The sequence below is a fragment of the Phragmites australis genome, chromosome 1 (genome assembly GCF_958298935.1).
Source record: "Phragmites australis chromosome 1, lpPhrAust1.1, whole genome shotgun sequence".
In the NCBI taxonomy this organism is placed as follows: Eukaryota; Viridiplantae; Streptophyta; class Magnoliopsida; order Poales; family Poaceae; genus Phragmites; species Phragmites australis.
This window is the reverse complement of record NC_084921.1, coordinates 10,591,590-10,609,568: the sequence shown is the minus strand read 5'-3', so window position 1 is coordinate 10,609,568 and position 17,979 is coordinate 10,591,590.

Below are 17,979 nucleotides of genomic sequence, written 5' to 3'. Positions count from 1 at the left end.
CCTGTAATAATTAATGTTGCGGGATGGGACACGGTGACCCTGCGCCGGCCATGTCGCCTCTGCTGGAGTGAAACGTCTGGGGGAAGGAAAACGGCATGAGTAGCGATATTAAATGAGGTTTGACGGGTTAGACGAGTAACTGCCCCGCGACCAGCAAGAGCTAGTCACGGGAAATTCCCGAAGGCCAGTGTTGTGGTCGTGCTAGCGCCGACTGGTCGCGCGATGGGCTTGGGCTAGAGAACGAAAGCGGATAATGACAAAATCGGTCATCGCGGGCCATCCCGGTGGGGGACCCCTATACTCTTTACATCGACAATAGCCCAAAGCTCCCTCACGGATATGGTGATCTGAGCTGCTTTTTATAAAGGCGCGGTCGGACCTGGTCATACCACTTGGGTCCCTGGTGAACAAGAGCTTTGTCCAGGGAGTGGTTGGCGACATGGTCCACCACTGTGGCTGGCTTAGGAAACCGCATCCCAAGGGGAGGTTAACCGTTTATAGAGAGGATCGTGGAAGAGATAAACCTTGACGGCCATCGGACTTCAAGGGAATTTCAGTTCCCCAAACGACCCTCGGAATTTGAGGCGACGAAAGCGAGTCGATCTTATCAATCGAAAGGTGAAACCCCCCGGAAACCCCTTCACACTCTAAAGCCCTTGCGCCAAATCCCATTGCCCCCAATCTCCTCCTATCTTTCTTGTCAAAGCCACCGTTGTGCTCCCATGGCACCGCGCACTGGAAAGGAGCTTGACTTCCCCAAGTCCAAGTGCACCACCACGAAGCTAAAGCAGATGTATGAGAATTGCATGCTTCCGCATCGCCTGTCTTTAGGATATCATCCTGGGGGAGGTTCCTGCTCCCCACCAGGGAGAGATCGTAATCTTCGCCTCGTTCTTCTTGGCGGGTCTCGTCCCCTCCTTTTTCCGAGTTCTTCTGCACCGTCATCTCATTCTACGATATCTACCATCTCCATCTCAACACCAACTCCATCATCATGTTGAGCATCTTCGCTCATATGTGCGAAAACTTCATTGGGATCGAGCCGTGCCTTGTTCTCTTCCGATTTTTCTATACGACTAGGGTGCAGCCCAGGCCGGCCACTAGGAGTTATGACTTTCATCTCCGTGATGGTGTCGCGAGCTCCTATCTGGAGATGAATCTCAAATCGTCGTGGTCAGGCTGGAGAGAGGAGTGGTTCTACCTCACGATCGATGACTCTTTTGACAACCTCCGCGTGCCAAAAGCGTTGGCACGCCTCGCAGAGAGCTGGGAAAGCTCTCCCACGCCGTCCGTCAAACTACTGTCCCTTGCCAGCTGGGTCAGAACGCTTGCGGAAGCCGGTCTATTGGGGTCAGATGTCATCCGCGACTTCATCAAGTGCTGGCTGTGTCTCCTGCGGTGGAGAGCACACCGGGCATATCTGTACATCGGGAGCAATGATGACACCCGGGAGAGCTCTACAGGTAATATCACAGTTGTCCTTCTGTCACTAGGTGTTAGCCGAGTGGTGTCTTATTCCCTTTGATCAGATCTTCCCGACAAGGTCATCAACTTGCGGGTCAGGTCGCTGATGGTGACGGTCGCCAGGAAGGGTGGCCCTCTGTGTGTCCCCTTGTGTGAGCTCCCCCGTCGGAGAGGGCTCGAGTTAGACTGGTATCATTTTTCTAGAGTTTCCTACTCAATCCTTTTCCTTGGTCAACGTCTTATTGCTCGAGTCATTTTCAGCGTCTTCTGGGAGATTGAACGTGAGGGCCGCCAGCCCTCACCGTATCCTATTGCTACCCCCGACACCCACTGACCTGGTCGCGACATCAACCCGTTAGGTCAGGGAGGCGACCAGTCTACTCAGGGTCAGGCGGTGATCGCGGGCAGCGGCTCTACGAGCGGTGCCAGGTAGCAGGAGGCTAACCTGCAGCGCCCCGACCAGACTTGCCACGACCCGGCGCCCCGCGACCAGACTCGACCAGGCCAGGCGTGCCCCGACCACGTTAGGTCCGATATGAGGCCTCACGACCAGGCCCGCGCTAACCAGATGCGCCCCAACCAGACCATCGTGGAACAAGCATCTGCACAGTGTGAGAAGAGGCTGGCTGGGGACTCATCCACCGTGGAGTCATCCAAACGCGCTCGCGGGACCCCGAGTACTAGCCGCCCCATAGCGGGGTTGTCTTCCCCGACCAGTCGGTCCGGTGGCTTCGTGAGGAACAGACTTGTGCTTAGCTCCCCGTTGCCGCGGTAAATTTCTCTGGGCAGGTATAGATACCTTGAATTTCCTTTCCTTCCTGATTCAGTAACTCTGTTGTTTGCCGCAGACCCGTGGTAGCTACTGTTGCTCCTGTCATGGCTCCTTCGATGGCGCCCCCGCAGGATGTTCCAGTCTCTCCGCCAGCTCTGGTTTCATCCTTTGGAGCATCAGCGGTGGCTCCAGTCCCCGTGGCCCTGGTCAAAGAGTCTGTGCTGGCCCCTAACTTGCTTGCTCTGGTCAGCCGTATCCCCTCTTCTTTTCGTAGACTAGTCGAGGAGAAGGAAGCGATAGCCAGCAGGTGTGCCGAGCTGGAAAAACAGCTAGCCCAAGAAAGAGAGGACGGGCGCTTGCTGCAGCAAAGGTGTGACGAGCTCCAACGGGAGAAGGCTGCGCTTTTCGTTGAGCACTCCCAGCTCAAGAAGGACGAACGCACAACCCTCAGCATTCTCTAGGATGCCTTCAAGTCTTTGGCGAATCCCCTAGTGAACCTCGAGCTGGGAGCCACCGAGCCGAAGGACAACCGCACCGCCCGGGTCTGGGCCTACGCTATCAAGGTCCTGGCGGAACACTTTTCCAAGCTCCCTGCTACCCTGGCACTGAGGGGTGCAGAGGACATGGCGCAGGCGATGAGGTCGATTGCAAAGTACATTTTCTAGTGCTACCACAACCGTGACCCAAACTTCAACCTGGACATTATCCGGGAGGGAGCCGTGGTCGTCAGACCCGAAGCGGAGGAGAGACTGCAGCTGGAGTGTCAAGGGGCGGTGGACCACGTGGCGTCTATCTTCCGGGTGGAAGTTACCGAGGAGTAAAAACTCTGATTGTAACTTTTGTTCTGTAATATATTTGAATGAAGCCCCCCGTCCCGCTTTTCGCTCTTCTGATGAGTTTGTGCCGTTTGTGATCGTAGAGTTCCTGGAGTGTCTGAACCATCCTCCCATACCGAGCCATTTACGCCGACCAGTCCCCAAGCTCTCGATCGGACTCCTGACTATCCCCACCGATGATCCTACCGACCGACATATTTTGGGGGTGGTGACCGAATGTGAGCTGGGGTTTGCGGTCGAGTGAGCGAGTGCGCTGAGCAATCTTCAAGGTGTGTTATTCCAACCACCTGAGCCACATGCTAGTCCCAAGTTACCCATGTAGGACTTGACCAGCTAACTCTTATGTGACTTATGACCTGTTTCTTGACCAGCTGCTGGGAGGAGCTACTCACGGTGCAGAGGGATCTAGAGCAGGTGACCAGGGAAAGTGTCCTACAGAGAGAGGAATTCTATGACCACCTTCGCCGTTGTTGGGAGCATATGTTCGCGACCTGGAAAGACCTAGAGCAAATGACCAAGGAGAGCAACGAGCGATGAGTGACATTCTATAACCAACTCAGCCATGCCTTTACCCCCTTCAACTCATTGCTTCAGTCCGCCGGTGTTCAGATTCACCCGACACCTGGGAACACCGTGACCAATCATATTGAGTGGTTTCTACGGCCTCCAAAGAGGCATGTGGCCTTGAGCAGACAATTTGCGAGACCATCGGCGACCACCTTTTTGAGGTCAGAGTTTCCGGCACCTGCCTTGCCCTTGCCTGCGTCCGTGACCACTTCCCCGACCTGGACCTCTTGCCAGTAGTCGGTGCTGGTTTTGAAGGTGCTCGGATGACCATGGAGGAGCTCGGTGCCTGTGCCGACTCATTTTTGTATGCCATTCATTCCTGCCTTTGGACCGTCCGGTTCGACCCACTTAGGGGTATTTTTGGGTCCTAGGAGGAATGTCCTGAGGTCGTTTGGAAACAGCCCATGGGCTTTATCTGAGTGGTCGCTTTGTAATGAAGGATGATTGTCTTTATGTGGATTTTCTCTGTGATTGGGCGGCGAGTAGCCTCGGAGTGCTCGTAGTGTCCAGGGAGGATCACGTCAGCCTGCTCACTTAGTAAGGTTCCCGGTACTAAGGATGAACTTTAGCACGACAAGCCTTTCGGTGGCGACCAACGCTCGACCTGAGCTAGGGCCTACGGCATCATAGTCGTTAGCCCTCGGGCGTCTTTCCCCTGGCAGTGTGCGAGTGGTCAATTTTGGATCACGTCCCATCGATATGAGCGCGTGGGCTAAACAGACCTCAAACCTGGTTGTAAGAAGACAAATCGCATATCCTAATAGTTCTAGCCCCTGACTATCTGGTGGGCGGAAGAAATAGCCGACCAGGCAGTCAAGTTATTGAAACGGAAACGCTTATAATTTGGTGCGATATCGTGCTTGTCCATGAAGTCCTGCAGCACAGGAAGCTTGGTTTTTGGATTTGAAATACTTACAAGTCATGTTTTATGCTCATCCGGAAGGTCCAAAAAATAGACAAACAGGCTCATCATCGAGTAGCCTTATACACAGAACTGGCACTTCACGAGTTATGTAATTTTCAGCTGACCCCCTGGCAAAATCGACCCCGTGAGGTCTGGAAACTGAAGGTCGCCAACGTCCTGCGTTCAGCCCCGCGCTTGGTGGTCGCGGCCACGCCTGAGGCCCTATTAGGACCTGGCTGCTCGGGCCATAGAGCAAGCTCGCAGAACTATTCACTCGATTTTTCATCATTGTATTCGCCAGGCTATCTGGTCGAGCCCGACTGGCTGGCCATCTGAGACGACCAGCGTGTGACCACCAATTGGCGAATCGGGTTCCGTTGTCCGTATGTGCCAAGCCACACTACCAATGCTCATATGGACTTTAATTGTTGTTGCGATGGTGATCTCCATAACGAGCTCAGTTTTGATCCACTTCATGAATTTTGTTGATTGCCATGCGTAGGAATTTAGGATCGCCTGGGGCTTTAGGGAACGGTCCCACGATGTCGAGCCCCCAGACAGCGAAAGGTCGAGAGAGTGGTATGGGTTGCAGTGTCTGGGCTTGTAGGTTGGTATTTTGGTCGTGAAACTGGCACGACTCGCACCGTTTCACATGCTCAGAAGCTTCCTGAAGGGCAGTGTGAGGTTTGACCTCTACGCGTGCCTCCGAGGATGTTGGAGAATGCTGTGCTCCCCCCATCATAAGCGATGTATTTCAGTAAAGAGTCATTGCTCCCTTGGTGGTAGAGGCGTCCCTCTAGCAAGGAGGATTCTCGCGGTCTGCCCGTGTGATCCTTTCTACTGACACATTATCGCCAGGGGTTGCTTGATTCTTAAGGTAGTCCGAGATCTGATCCATCCAGGTCGTACCCAAATCAAGCAGGACGACCACATGATGGCCACCCAAGGACGACGACACCGAGGGAGGCGTTGCCTCCAAAGGTGTTGCCTCTGGTGTTCCATTTCCAAGTGGAGAATCCCTTCCACGTTGGCCTGAGATCGCGGTGGGTGGTCGTGTCAATCTTTTTTCAAAGATTTCGACCGAGGTGGGTTCGTATGAAGAGGCAAGATGGACCAACCCATCGGCCAAGGAGGTAGTCCTTGCGAGGGACGTACGTGACTTCCTGGTCGATGGCGCATTGCTCTAGCTTTCTCACTTCGAAGTGGTATGTCTCCATCGTCTGGTCCGAGCACTAAAAACCCCTTGGTATCATAGTTACACCTAGTAGCGACTCCATCATCGCTAATAAGTGTTTCTTCCCCTGCGTGGGTGATGCTCGTGTTCCAGTTAAGAGGCCCTCATACTCCGGTACGCATTTAATAATTGGAAAACAGAATTGAACCATGTACCTGACTATGCAGGGTCCTGTGCTCATTCGTTCTTGGTCAGAGGAAGCATGCCTCGTTTAGCGACCAGTACCATTTTGAAAGTCTGCAAGGTAGGACAAAGATTCTCTCTTCCTACCGATGGGTGGTCAGTCCCGGAGGAGGAGAGGATTACCTTTCTGAGATCCTGTATCCAACAGGAAGTGGTTGTTACCCATGTCAAAAGTGCAAAGTGTGGACCCTTCTGTTCATCCTCGGGTTGAACCTGCTCGAAGAAACAACACACCTGATTAGTTTTTGGGTATTCTTTTACCTAATTGGATCATATCTGGCCGATGCTTTCGGTTTGCGCCACAGGGATGGGTTGTTGGCTGTTCCGATATGGTGAGCACTCTTCCAGGTGGGGATGCCGCTGATGAGACCGGTTCCCCTAGAGCTTGCGATCCGTGAGCCCCCGTCAGCGCCAGGAACATGGATGCTTCTGCTCCTCTTCGTCGAATCCCAAAAGCCTTCAAATCCTGATCCAATGTCCTGAATCTGGAATATATCGGGTTTGTCTAAGTCGTATCCCATGAAGAACACCTCGCAGCGACTTGGATCCTCAGAGCTGGACTCACCGGTCGTCGGTGATTCAAACATGGGTAGCCCAAAATAAATTAACAGCACTTACGAGAACTCGAAAACGCGCCCTCTACCTGGCGCACCAAATGTCGAGGGTTAATCCCCGATAGTGATTTTGGGGTGTATCGGACGACGGGTGCGTGATTTGTGTTCTGGAGGATGTGTCTGTGCTAATCTAAGAACACCAGAGTTTATCCAGGTGCAAGCCCCCCTTGGGGTAATAGCCCTACATCATATGTATTCTTCTCATTGAGTACTGTTTCTCCTTTGCGTCTTTTTCCGGGGCCCTCCACTTGCCAAGGCGGACTCCCTTCCCCTTATAGCCTAGGAGGAAAGGAGTGTTACACATGGGCCCATCAAATAGACCCATGCCTACCTAGACGATATACATAGGCTATCATTACAGGATACGCTTGTGTTGTGCCTGCCCTGTAGCACTGAGATGCGCATCCCATCCACTGGCCTCATCCCCGCTTGTCGCGTCTGGGTCGTCTGGCCTACCCTGTCCCATCGACGGTTTCCCACGCGCGCCTGCCATGCCCTCTGTCACGTCTGTACCCCTGTGCCAGCCATGCCGCCTCTGCTGGAGTGAAACGTTTGGGGAAGGAAAACGGCATGAGTAGCAGCATTAAATGAGGTTTGACGGGTTAGACGAGTACCTACCCTGCAACCAGCCCTTGCTCGTGGGAAAATCCCGAAGGCCAGTGTTGTGGTCACGCTAGCGCCGACTGGTCGCACGATGGGCCTGGGTTGGAGAACGAAAGCAGATAATGACAAATTGGTCATCACGGGCCATCCCGATGGAGGACCCCTATACTCTTTACATCGACATAGGTGGAAGAGACTGCACAAATGAAACGAGAAGGGAGATTAGTAAGGCGGTGCATGAAATCGTATGGAAACTGCCACATGAGTGATCTATGTCACTATATCGGTGGGTAGTCATACGGTCCATATCGAGGCAGATCGTATTGGTAGTTGGCACATAAAGAAGCGTCTGCCATATGTATATGAGATGTCATGTGACTCGCGAAGCCTGCAAGTATCGCTGCAGAAGAACATCAACTATTCAACCCATAGGATGGAAGTTACCCAATATTTCTTGGGTGGGTTTGGTGGAGTTAAGGAAGATATCGCAGTTGAGAAATATGAGGAAGTAGTGGTGTACCCATGATTTAGGCTGGAGTTATTTATGGGGGCTGGGGGTCGGTGCATGGACTGAGTGTATGGGTATGGTTGTGGGTTAGAGCATGAGAGTATTGTGCACAAGAACAAATGACCAAAGATTCCCTATGAAAGCTAGAAAAGTTGTTTCATTGATATTTGGTAAATGTTGCCTATGAAAGTTGTTGGTTGGTGTGGTCATCTTCCTCTGCAAAAGTTTAGCAAGGAGTTATTGTTGTCTCTGCATGGAAGATAGCGAATCCTATGAAACAATTGGACGTAGAAAAGATATATTGGCATAATAATAAATTTTGATCATTGTATTGATGAAAGTAAAGTACATCACATATAAGACTCATCATAAGCATTCGTTGCATGTATGTGGCTACAGTATATAAAGCAACATGCACCGACTTACACCCTATCCTTAGACAATCGATGATAAGTAACAATGACATGTAGTACCCTATCGCTAAATGAAACATGTCTTATGGAAAGACAGATTATCTGGTGCAAGAAAACTTCTACTGGGTTGATGAAAAACGTGAAGACTTCTCATCTAGATATTCCCAGCGGATCTCTTGAAAGTTGCATTCATGGGGGTAGAGCTTGTTGTTCACGTACCCATGTGCCAGTTCACATGCCACAGGCCCTGGTACAATCAGTAAGTCTCACACGCATTACAAATGAACTTGCATGTTACTACATGTAGTGTGGTACTTATCCAACCACTCTTCATTGAGCTCATGTAGCCTCATCTTCGACCGTTCGACACCCACGTGCCTCATTGCCTCAGCCTCCTTGTAACTGTAATTGATGTCCGCGTACTCTACTTCATTCGCGTACCATTTGTACTTGCACCTAGGCTTGTCATGTTGTTAGAGGGAAGAAAGTGAATTAGATGAAATTCATAGCATGGTAGTATGTCATGTACACTTACCCCACATTGGTACCAAGCAACCGTGGCAAGCGGGAATGGTTTCTGACATGCTATTTTACCGTAGTTGCATCATGGTATGCGTGCCTCGTATGCTTGTATCTGTAACTCCATCTCCCTCTTCTTCTGCTCTGGATCTTCATTTCTCTTTCGCTCTTCGTCCTCACGTTTGAATCTATCAAGTATGTCGCGCCATAACTCATAAGGATCCATCTTGCCCTTACCCTTGTTGGACCTAGACCCGAAGCCGGAAGCCATGAATGATATTGTGGTAGAGATGAAGTAATCAGTCTGTATGCACTGAAGAGTAGTCATCCTTGGGGTTACCCTTATATAGAGTAGGTGGTGGTGGCATGTGTTAGAGTTCTCAAGGAATCCAGCCATGTGTTGGAATCGAGTCACGTGCACGCAGCTTCCATTCACAGGCGTGGAGTTTCATAGTGGTGGTGCACGAGCCAAGTGATTGGTCATTGCACATGCCATTAAAGCCATGATTCACGTATACGCCATCGTTCTATCCCCCCCCCCCCCATTTCTATATTTAGACACATGCCAAGAGTGAAGAAGACAACATTTTCAGTTCCTTATTGCAACAATCAAAGCTTACAATTTGAATTTTTGGATACAATATTGAATTACCTTTCTAAAGATGTTTGCGGTGTTCCTTGACTGTGGATCGATTTCGAGTAAAACAATGCAGCGATTAGTGATACCGTAAAGACTCTTGATACCGTAAAGACTCTTATATGAACACACTTAGCTTTATTAAATATTATATGAACATAAAAATGTTCAGTGGTACCTCTAATAGGTCGATGCACTCTAGCCAATAGGCTTTTCAGTGCTACCATATCTATCAACTACTGTCAAAACTTCTCGTATATAAACAAAACACAATCGATTCTCTACTCACACATCTCCTGACCTCGAATTTAATTGAGGAAATGATATATCCTCATCCTCTCGAAGGCCCCATCAATCCACCACATTCACACCCCCATTTAGACGTCTACGGTAGAGATTACTATAGAAACCACAATGGTCTTCCTTGCTTGTTTTGGCCGCCATATTAGCATGGAGATGACATTGTAGTCCAAGTTTATGAGCATTTCGGTGACACAAGCCATCGATTCTTCTATTGTCCACCTCGGGATCCAGCATTGGTCAAGCCTCCAGAAGTGGTATAGAGTACATAAATGCAAGGTGGGGTACAACTCGATGCCCTCAAACTGTGCTCGATACGTCGTATCGATCACCAAGTCGATAGGCTCCATACCTACAAGAAAAAAGATTCTATTGTATAGCATAGTGAATATGACAAGCACATAGTAATGCAACATAGAATATGCAAAATAAAAATTGAAATTGAAAGAAATAAAACATAAAGAATAATGCATAAATGAAACACAATATGCGGAGAAACATAACAGGTTGTTCAAAGTTATCATATTGTACAACAAATTATGAATACTTACAATAGTTCACAATATTACAACAAACATTTAGATAGTCCGAAAATTAAAATGTGGTCCAAACATTACACCACATACTAATGTTGTTCGGTACTCCGAATAAAACATAATACAACATGGTCCAGATACAACATGATCCAAATATAACATCACATACTCAGGTTGTCTGCTAAATTCAAATAGTACATAACACAACATGCTCCTAATATTACAACACATACTCACGTTGTCCTAATATTGCACAATACAATAATGTCCCAATATTACAAGAGTTCAACACATAGTCTAATGAATATTACAAATATAGAGCACCATCCAAATAGTAATACAATATGGAAACACTCACACCATGCTTCAAATATGAGTCTTGTTTGAAGGGTTTTCTTCTTCAACGGCTTGCATACCGGTACATGCCTAACATGCTCGCCTGACGCTAGAGTGTTCACCGGATATTAATCGCACTGCCCCCTCGAATGCGGACCTCCACATACCAAGTGCTCCTTGCGGGTCCGTCCTCCCTCAACATCGTCCATATTGTTCTTGATATGCTGAGTCTTGTGCGCCCCTTTGTGGTGACCTTGTTGTTTAGATCTAGAATCCAATACAGATCATTTTTAGGCGGCTTCGTGAAGTCTTTACTGCCTGCCACCCAAGCAACTCGCCAGCTCAAGTACTTTATATGGCTTCCTTATGGTAGTACGGTGACAAGCTAGCACATGAGAGCAAGGCAAATGCATTAGTGATGGCTTGTTGCATGTGTACTCGCACTTGTTATCCATTGACCACAACCTGCATTCCATTGTAATTTCTTGCCTTCTAATACCTAGTCCGCACTTGTCACGCAATATCACTTTGAAGACGTGCTGACGGTTACCAACAACATGAACTCTGTGGGACTTGCCCTTCCTGCTCTTCTCTTTCACGTAAGACGTTATATTTTCTGTGTACACCCTTTGCAGGTTGCCCATATGTAGCACGTGACCTTATTCTATTGCTCTCGGAGATACCGTTGTGTTCCATGAGTGACTCTATCCACAATTGCCACCAATAACAGTGACATATTCCCTTTTATTACCCATTTGTAAACCTCGGTGAGGTTAGTTATCATAATTCCATAACATGAACCATCAATATCTGCAATAAGTGTTCATTTCTCCAATGGTTCATGTCTGATCCAGTCAGAGAAACATTTAACCCTCCTTCCACCATTCATTCTCCTGGTCACACTCTGCAGCTCAAATGGTAAAAGGCTCTAGGCCCTCGGGCTCCTCCTACCTTGGTACAACTGGCTTTTACAAAACTTTGTCCATGTGCCTACCAGTTAGTTTATTCAGCTCTTCCCACAGAGTATCAAACTTTGTCCTTTGGTTCTGTTTGCACGACTTCTTAAAAGATTCATCAACTTCTTGCTCCTGAATTGTTTGTAGAAGTTTGCTCCAAGATGTCGTATGCACCAATGGCTATGCAAACCTGGCCACGATAATACCTCGTTGCACCACTCTGCAATGTGTTGATAGCATTCAACAAACATGCATGATGATCATGGAGGACACACACGTTAGGCCTATTACCATAAACATCTCTCTTTACCCACTGTAAAAACCACAACCAACTATTTGTAGACTTGCGTTCGACGAATGCAAAAGCTAAAGGTACAACCTGGTTCTCACCATCTACCCCGATAGCTATGAGTATGTGCCCCTGTATTTTCCTGTGAGGAATGTCCCATCCACGCACATTACTGGCCGGCAATATTGGAATGCCTCGATCATACAATCAAATGACCAGAACGCCTGCTGAAGGACTCGATCTCATCTAAATTGACAAAATCATTAGTAGCAATGCAGGTGCCCAAATTTCTCCACTGAATAACCTCTAGCAATAAAGGTAGATTGTAATGTCTAGTATAAGTTTCTCATATGGTAGTTTTCTTGTGTTTCTCTCTAACCCATGAGCAACCTACATAGTTTATTAGTTGTAGATTCTTTTCATGACACTTGTTTTCAAGTTTTTTATTTATGTGCTATGAGTCAAATCTATAGTATAAATTCTCCATTGTTATCAATGATAAGTGCATGTTTCTCACAAGTATTCGACACTTATATGCACACATTTAGAGTGAGCATATCATATGGGTTATGATTTTGAGACTAACATGTGTTGTAAGCTATATCTTTTGTAGTCTCATAGAATAATATACAAGTCACTGGAGGTATACAATGTTTAAAGGCTTCAATTGGTACCATTGTCAAATCATTTGTACATTTAAGCTATCTCCATGCATAGTATGACTTAAACTTCCTATCTTAATATATTGTTTAGTGTGCAAATATTGTCTCATACCTACAAGTGGTTCATCATAAGTGAGTCTAATCATATGCACACACATAGGAAGAGTTTAGATAATATTATATGAGTTTCATGAATTATGATCTATATTCATTCCTACAAGTGGTATCATCTTATTGGATCATGATTTATAAAGCTCTCTCATGTTTGATCTAACATTTTTCCTTGAAGTCAACATATGTTTATAGCCTTTTTGAGATTATTGATAAAGGAGAAAAATTTTAGCGACCAAAGCAAGATGGCATGCCTATGGAAAGAACACGCAAGAAAGCAAAATACATAGGGACATCAAGATTTACAAAATGAGGACAAAATGAAGGAACTTTTGCATGAGTCGATCAAGGGAGATAGTGGCGATAGGGGGAGAATTATCTCCATGATAGCCACAACAAAAGTGAGACAAAATAAAGGTAAGAACAAGGTATGACAAAGAAGGGATCTTTCCCTTACAATTGCTATTATTGTTTATTCTTACCATGCATCCAAGCAAGTAGATAATGTCTTGTGCTATTTATATTTGATTTTTGGTTTTCAATTAGTATATTTTAAGTATTTACCTCTTGCTTTTGTTGTATTGTCATCAATCGCCAAAAGAGGGGATATTGTAGCGAACATGACTCTGTTAGGGCATGTATATGATTTTGATAATTAATGATAACATAGTCAATGAGACTAACATATTTGTCAGGTATATAGTTTAGCAGGTCTCATGGATGCAATACATGAAAAAGTTACCGCAGCCGGGACAAGAAAAATGACATCATCGGATGGTCTGGTATTCAATATAGTGCACACACTAGAGCATTTTGTATCTGAAGTAGTTCTGCAGTTCAACACACCAGATGGTCCAGTGTTAAAAAGAAGTGAACGCACTGAAGTATTTTACAGGAGAAGTGCGGTTCTCAGAAGAAAATGATGAACTCACTGGACGGCCCGGTGCTCAGCAAGATGTGCTCACCGGAGCACTTTTCAGGAGGTGTTTTCAGTGACAAAGAGTTTGAACACCAGATAGTTCGATGATAAAGAGAAGTTAACACCAGAGTATTTTCTAGGAGATGTTGAAAATTCTAGTCTGGTGTGGTTGTATACACCGGATGGTCCAATGATTAGAAGTATACACACCAGACAATGAACAATGAAAAAGATGTGGCTCGATCGGCTCAAGTATACACACCGGATAGTCCGGTGATGGAGTTCAATGTTACACCAGAATATCCGATGTTCATAATAGTTTTGAGTGGGGTTCTAACGGCTAGTTTTCTACTACTGTACACACTGGATGGTCTGGTGTTTGTACTAGTGTTAACAACGGATCAAATTGCCAAATGGGAGGGTATTTATAGTCTCAAACCCACGCACTAGTCGTTGCTCCAACGGGACACAAAAGACAGTGAACACCAGATGATTATGAAGTGATTAGTGCTAATAGGCTTAGAGAGATTTGTTGTTAGGTGTTGCCTCCTAGAGAGAGGATCAAGGAGTGATCCTAGTTTGTACCAAGTTCTACGCTAACACCTTGGGCCTTGGTGGCTCAAGGTTGTTGATCCTCTGATTTGGTTTGGAGCGATGACAAGACTCTTGTATGATGATGCAGAGACCCTTACCTTGGTGATTCAAGCTCTGAAGTGAAGACAACGACAAGTGACCAGAAGAGAGCCTTGTGGTGGGGCCTTTTCTTGGTGGCTTGTCGGCTCAACCTACTTGACGCCTAGGTGGCTCAAGTGCTATGACCGGGTATCGTCCGAGAGCTATAGCCTTGGTAGCTACTCCAATATGGACTAGAGATGATGTTTATGCCATTGATGACACGAGATAAAAATTCATTGTGCCGAGTTTGCTCTCTCTCTCTCTCTCTCCACCTTATTTACATTTTCACATTTACTTTTTTCAATCTATCCTTGCATGTTTACTTTCATAGAGTAGTTTGCTAGAATTAGTTATAGGTTGCAAACCTTTTGAACCGTAGAGTAGACACACTATATGAACCTAGAGCACATTTAGATAGAAATTGATATAGGTTTATCTTGTGAAGTTTTTAAAGCCAATTAGTTTTAGTTGTCCTTATTCGCCCCCTCTTAGATTCTATCACTGATCCTTTCAATTAATATCAAAACCTCGTGCTCTTGATATGCTTAACATCCTATAGTTGTGACGTACAGGGTAGGGATGGATACCGGTAGTGCTCCATGTTTTGACGGCACTCACTCTCCTTGTTGGAAAATTCTAATGACTTATTATTTCAAACTAAATGTTTAGATATTTGGAGAGTCACTGAAGAAGGGATGAAACAACGTGTCACAAACAAGGAGAAATAATTTGATGCTTTAGCGAAAAGTATCCTTTTATCATTTCTAAGCATTGATGCATTTAATCGAGTTTATTCACTCGCTAATGCTCATGATATTTGGACTAGTCTCACTGAAATACATGAAGGCACAAAGGATGTGCACAATGAGAAATATCATGTGTTAGTCTCTCAACTCAATATCATTAAACACTTCCTCATGAAAGTGCTAATTACATGTACTCACGTTTGAATATTCTTGTCAATAAGATTAATGGGCTAGGGTTGACGTAATTAGAGACGATCAAGCGATAAGAAGAATACTTCAAGCTCTTTTTCTAAAGTACAAGTTTATAGTCTTTATCATCTATGACAACAATAATATTAGCGAGATGAATATATGCCAAGTTTTCAGTAAAATCACCACATATGAGATGGCCATGATCATGAAGGTTGAAAGCTCATCCTCATACGATGCTAAGAACTTTGCTCTCATAGGCAAGAAAGCTCATTACCCACACATGAAAGAGAAGATGAGAAGACAAGAGCAAGAGCAAGAGTCAAGCTTAAGCGAAGATGATGATGATGATGATGAAGATGAAGATAAAAATAAAGAGAGCAATGAAAAAGATGAGCAAACACCTCAAGTGATGAAGAAATAGATCCCAAAATTGCTAAACTCATCTCAAGATTGGAGAAGAACCTCAAGAGGATCAACACTAAGATTGATCATCCAATCTCTATGAAAAACTTGGTCAACACAATTGTTTATATCAAGAAGGAGAAGAAGACCAAGAACAAAAGGAAGACAATGGGAAGAGGCTAAGAATTTGCAAGTATAGAAAGATGGGTGAGTGAAGATGAAGATTCGAGCTCAAGTGACAAGAGCTTCATCATCCACTCCTTCAAGAGAAGCTCTTCCTCAAGATCATCATCACGCAAGTCGTCATCACACAAGTGCTTATGGCGAAAGGTACGAAAAGCGATGTAAGTGACGATGAATACGATAATAATTCACCATCTCAAGAAGAACTTCTTAAATTGATCAATGAACAACAAAGGACCTTAAAAGAAACAATCCTCATCTTGTGAACAAATGACCTTAAAGAAACAAGCCTCATCCTTGCATGTTTACCTTCATAGAGTGGTTTGCTATGATTAGCTATAGGTTGCAAATATTTTGAAGGGTAGAGTAAACACACTAGATGAACCTAGAGCGTATTTAGATAAAAATCTATATAGGTTTATCTTGTAAAGTTTTTAGAGCCGATTAGTTTTAATTGTCCTAATTTACCCCCTCCTATTAGGATGTCACCGATCCTTTCATCTGGGACATCTCCTTTGCAACAAAATTAGCAATCATGCTCCCGTGTGCGTGCAGAGGTCGCCTCAAGTTGCAAGTATGTAGCTCAACAAATGGACACTACCCATACAGTGTCACAGACCAGCGCGTGCAACCTTCACCTAAACATTTCACGTCGTATGTCTGAGGATTGAAAATTACCACCTTGCACTCCCTATTCTCTAAGAAATAGCATCTCTTCACTGCATGCTGCAAATAGACATTGTCATGAAACGTCTGGCCTTTGGTCATCACGATGGAATCATACTTCCATTTTGACTCGTGTTCATCGTTCACTGTCAACTTCTCCAATACAAAATTCGACCATTCCTCCGGGATTCCTGCACCTGTGTCCATAAATATGTGGAACTCATTGTAATCTGCCTTCATCTGGTACACAAGTGCTCCGTTTCACTACCCCTTATCAGCACTCATCGCGACCTGATTATCTTCCCCATCGTTACATTCTTCTCTTATCGTCTGTTCTCAACCGGTGCCCTAGTCTGCAAGGGGATCTTCAGAACCACACTCTCCAGCACCTCCTCATGGAAAATGTTTTCACCTACAGCTTCTATGGTGCTAGGCCTGGCTTATATCGAACCAAAATCACTCGCTTCAACAAGCATGCAGTGGGAAAAACCCTGTCTCAACCCCAGTGACATAAATTGTTGTCATTGTTTCGAACATGTAAGCTCCCAGAGCTCCTACTGTTAGTCGGTTTCTCGATGTCTAGGAATCAAAACCCTCACCGTCAACCGCTGATGTGTCGGACTAAGTTACAGCAAATTATACAGTCAACCGAACACTTGGGTCTGCCATAACTCTCCTAGACTATTCAATCTATGTCCACATACTGGAAGCTACTGAAATCCACCCCATTGTCACAATGCATGACATATCAAGTATCGTAAAAAACCATAAACCCCACTATAATCAACATCCTTGATTCAATATACAATATCATTATTCTGTCAGCTAAATTTACTCTAATTACCTTACACATTATACTAAAATAACTATACAATGCTAAAAAATATTGTGTCAGTCTACCTAAATATTCCAACCAAAAATCTAATTTAAACATACCGCAAATTCCTATATACTCTCTATATTCTATACCTATAATTTTCACCAACATCTAATACCTATTGCAAATATTCTCCTCTAGTTTTCTAAATTTCCCTAAATATTGTAATCCTAGAATTCTACTAAATCGAAATGAAGTACTACTACATAATATATTATAAATAATTTCAACATTGGTAACATACTCTATTGCAACTATTCTATATTTCATCTACTATAAGTCTATATCTCTATTCTTGTTTGGATCTAAATTTCTATAATCCTAAATTATATATATATTTCCTAATCTAACCAAACCTATAAACTAATAATATATCGATGAACATTGACATCGCATTCTAAATCAATGCTGCATAAAATTATCAAATCTAACCAAAACTATAAATTAATAATAAGCCACACCTAATCAATAATATGCCTCAAAAATATTTTATCAAACACTATCAAATTTCTACCAACTCTTTAAATAAATAAACATAATTTACATTGTACCGAATCTTTGCATATCTTAAATGTATTGACTATTTCTACTCTAAATATACCAAAATTTTCTAAATTATAGGCCTACACTATTTCCTATTCTACATGTACCGCAAAATTCTAAACATTCTACTAAAAAAATTCTACATATTCTACTTACAAATATTAGTCTAAATATTCTTCACATTCAACTCTAAACATTCTATCTATATTACAGAAATTCTACTCTAAATTTTCTATCTATACCGCGAAAATCCTACACTAAAATTTTTAACCACTCTAAATTTTCTATTTATTATTCTACATAACTATGTCTCTAACCTAATTTTATTCTAC